The sequence below is a fragment of the Chinchilla lanigera genome, unplaced genomic scaffold, assembly GCF_000276665.1.
Source record: "Chinchilla lanigera isolate Chin_1 unplaced genomic scaffold, ChiLan1.0 scaffold00051, whole genome shotgun sequence".
Lineage (NCBI taxonomy): Eukaryota > Metazoa > Chordata > Mammalia > Rodentia > Chinchillidae > Chinchilla > Chinchilla lanigera.
In genome coordinates, this window is record NW_004955452.1 from 5,425,942 (window position 1) to 5,430,210 (window position 4,269).

Here is a 4,269-nt window from a genome sequence, read left to right on the forward strand (position 1 = left end):
AAAAAAAAAAAGATGTCCAGTACAGTGTTTATTTTTTTAAAAAAAAGCATTTTGAGGTGATTTGTAGATTAACATGCAGTTGTAAGAAATACTATAAAAGGATTCCACACACCCTTCACCCAGTTTTCCCAAAGGTAACATCTTGCATGATCACAACCAGAGAATTGTCATTCATATAATCCACCCACCTTATTCAGATTCCACCACTTTATGAGAGTATTCCTTTGTGCATGTATATTTAGTTCTATGCAGTTTTACAACCTGTAATTTTATGGAACCATTACTATAGTCAAGACACTGAATAGTTCCATCATAAGAAATAATGTTAATTTTTACAATAAAAAGTAAAAACAGCCGGGTGTGGTGGTGCACACCTGTAGTCCCAAAACTCGGGAGGCTGAGGCAGGAGGATCATTGTGAGTTTAAGACCAGCCTGGGCTACAAAGGGAGCTCAAGGCCAGCCTGACTGCAGAGTGAGACCCTGTCTCAAAAAGACAAAAAAAAAAGAGGAAGACCAAAGGTGTCCTTCCAGCATGAGAGAAATAACTAGCCAAAAATGGAACCGACAGGAACTGACTCGGCCCATACCTTGGCCTCGGCCTTCCCAGTCTCCACAACTGTGAGAGATCAGCCTCTTGCCTCATCCCCTTGGCCCAAGCTCTGGGATTATGTTATGGTAGCCTGAGCTGATTAAGACAGCACCTGTTCCTCAAAGACTATGGGGCTGAGGGGTTTAACACAGAAGTGTGTGTGGGGGGAGAATCAAGATATATTAAAACAAAACAATACAAATAGTGATTCAAGGCTGAGGTCCTACAGAGAGAAGGGACAGCTCCTTGGGGAAGCAGTCGCCCTGTTTATACCAGGAGTCCAGGGACCCAGGGGCTGTGCCTCCGGCAGCCCAAAGCAGCGTTGAAGAGGTCTTACCTGCTCTGCAGCCCCGGGCTTTGAGCTGCCTGGAGCAGAAAGGTGAGGGTGTCCCTTGGGCCTCGGCTTTACTTACTAGAGACAAGGAAGCTGGAGGGTCTGAGTGCGAGGGCCCAGGCAGGGTCCTGGGGATGGGGCAAGGGCCGCCGGGAGCTTACCCTTGCCAGTTTACCCTCAGCTCCCTGATCTGCAGAAGGGGAGGGGTGTGGAGACTGAGACAGGATGGACAGAACAGCTGCTCTGGCTGTGACCCGTAAGCCACGGGAGACAAACACAGGCAATCTGCCCTGCCTGGGCGGGGGCCCATCCTGCCAGAGACTGCGCCCACACGCTAAGAGTAGCGACCTAGAAGCCGGCAATGTGAGTCCCAACCCGACTGGGCTTCACCGAAGGGCAAACTGGCAAAGCCAGTTTACCGCATCGGATATTTTGACGTGGGAGACATTTTGCTAGAGTCGAGTTAAAATACAAAATCACCGTTAAAAAAAAATTACCTGGTAATTTATCAAAGATGTACCCAACCCTTCCTTTTACTCTGACGCTCGCCCTTCTCCTGACATTTGCTCCGCCGCGGACCTTGTCTCTGCTCCCGATTTTTGTTTTCACCTGCCTCTGATCTTTCTCCACTACGGATCACTCTCCGCTGCCGATCTTCTGAACTGAGAGCTGGTCCAGGGTGAGTGGAAGTGAGGCGTCTGCTTTGCACATACCACTTGATGATAAAAAAAACCTTACACACTTAATGGCTTTTTATAGGGGGGGGATACAGTACTGGGTACTGAAGCCAGTGTCCTGAGCTTGCTGGGCAAGCACTCCGCCCTGACGATTTGGTTTTCAGGGTAAATGTTCTTGTATGAATAGTACTTTGTTAATGTGTGTGGTGGATTGATAACTGGTGGTCAATTTGTTTGTTTGTTTGTTTTGTCTTTTTGAGACAGGGTCTCGCTATGCAGTTCGGGCTGGCCTTGAGCTCATTTGTAGCCCAGGGTGGTCTCGAACTCACAATGATCCTCCTGCCTCAGCCTCCTGAGTGCTGGGATTACAGGCATGTGCCACCATGCCCAGCTCCTTTTCCCTTGTAAAGCCTGACTACAACAATGTGTCAATGATTGAATGGTAGCTTCAAGGTACAGGAAATAGCAATAGTATTTGATATAAAGTGGGAAGTCACAGAGAAGCTCCCGGGTGGGAAAAATGAGAGGTCCCAGAGAGAAAAGAAAATGACGACCCTTCCTGGGAGTGAAATACCCTGGGGTCCTTTGGAAGATATGGGCGGTCTGTCTGCCTGGACTTCTGCCCTTTGGGGGGCTGCCTGCCCTTCTGCTGTCCCATGTGGTCTGGTAAACAGTCCCAATTCCATGGCTGCCTCAGGGAAAGAGGCAGGCCACGGCACAGGCCTGGCCAATCTCAGTATCTATGGCCTGTCCGCAGTGACTACTCCAAGAGGTGGGTACGTGATCCAAAGAGCCCTGGCTTGTTTCCGCAAGTGTCTAATAATCTGGTGGCCAGGAGGCAGCATCTCCAGGGTCCTCTCCGGGATCGTGGACTAACGGATGCTGGGGACCTGGGGCTGCTGGCTGTCATCTTGCCTCCATATGAACAGCCAGCAACCCTGCTTCAAACTTCCTGTGCCGATAAAGTCCCTTTTCACTAAAACTAGATGGAGTCTGTTTTCCTTCTGCTGCAACAGGCCCTTGACCCATTTTGCATGTATGGGGATCTCAAGATCCTGCTTACAAGGAAGCCTGCTTATGGACAGGCCCTGCCCAGCCTACCCAGAGTCCACAGCCGCACCTCCTGCTCAGGAAAGGGAGAACATGCTCTAGAGGAAACTGTTCCAGCTGTCCTTTCGCACTAACCCACTACGTCTTTCATTCGTCAAGGACTTTCCACCAAAAGAGATGCCTATCTCAGGTATATCAGTATCACCTCGGGAGCCAGAAAGTTTGGGTCCCAGTCTCACATCTGCCACTGATCAAGCTGCATCATTTAGCTTTGAATTCCTCATTCTTTAAAGGGCAGGGACAGCCGGTCCTGGAGGCGCACGCCTGTAATCTCAGCACTCGGGAGGCTGAGGCAGGAGGATCGTTGAGAGTTTGAGACCAGCCTGAGCTACAAAGTGAGCTCAAGTCCAGCCTGAACTGCAGAGTAAGACCCTGTCTCAAAAAGATAAAAAACAAAAACAAAATAAAGGGCAGGGACAGCGGCAGGGGAAGAGAATGATTGTGTGTGTGCGTTAGCATTACTGGGACTGAGCTGAGAGGTTTCATGCTGAGCTACGTCCCCATCCCTTTCTCTACTTTTTATTTTGAGAAAAGACCTCGCTGAATTGCTAGGCTCCAATTTCCAATCATCCTGCCTCAGCATCCCAGTGCTGGGATTACAGATGCACCCAACCACAGCTGGCTGCAGAGAACGACCTCTGTGATCCGTTCAAGCTCTACTGTTCTGGAGGGAGGGTCCAGTGAAATCAGACGGCACTCCAGCTAGGAGAGAGGGTATCTCTGAGTCAGACAGGGCTCCCCATCTGACCGCACAACCCACAGGGGTCCAGAGGCGCCGAGAGATGAAGCCAGGTCTCCAAAGCCTTAGTCACTGTCTGCTTCCATTCCCCAGGGGCCCTGCAGGGGCGCTGCTCCAATTATCCTAGATTGATGAGGGACCTCTAGGATGATGAAAGGGTGAGAGAGAAGATGTCAGAGGGCACAGTGGGAGATCTGTATCATCCAGCCTGGAGGAGGCGGGAAGGGCCTGTCTTCAGGTGTCCAGGGAGTAGGGGTGGGGCTGGGTGGCAGGGAGAAGGGTAAGAGGTCAAGGCTCGGGGTGTCTGGGAACTGACTCCAGCCCTGGCTCTGTCACCAAAAGCGGTATGACTTTTACTTGACAGGTTACTTCACTTCTCCAATCTTCAGTTTCCACATCTAAAAATTAAGGAGAAAAGACTCCACCGATTTTTTTTTTTTTTTTTTTTTTTTTTGTCTTTTGAGACAGGGTCTCGCTATGTAGTTCAGGCTGGCTTTGAGCTCCCTTTGTAGCCTAGGCTGGTCTTGAACTCGCAACGATCCTCCTGCCTCAGCCTCCCAAGTACTGAGATTACAGGCATGTACTGAGATTACAGGCATGTGCCACCATGCCTGGCCAACTCCACCGATTTGCACAAAGAAATATATACCGAGCTGGATGTAACTGGAGGTTTCACGGGCTCGAGTTCAGCTTGGGCAATTTAGCAAAACCCTTTCTCAAAATAAAATCTTAAAGGGGATAAGGATGTAGCTCAGTGCCCCCAGGTTTAATCCCCAATACCTCCCCCCACAAAAGGATATTGTAGCGATGTGGGAGACC

General features: G+C 49.9%; 1 long non-coding RNA gene across 2 annotated transcripts in view; it reads right to left on the reverse strand.

Annotated features, from left to right (window-relative positions):
* LOC102010969 overlaps positions 1-1,137 on the reverse strand; it is a 31,730-nt gene extending 30,593 nt beyond the window's left edge. For both annotated transcript variants that reach the window (XR_262656.1, XR_001236120.1), the window contains exon 1: positions 1,004-1,137. This is a non-coding gene — a long non-coding RNA (uncharacterized LOC102010969). The remainder of the gene's footprint in view (positions 1-1,003) is intronic.
* Positions 1,138-4,269: the final 3,132 nt, after the last annotated feature.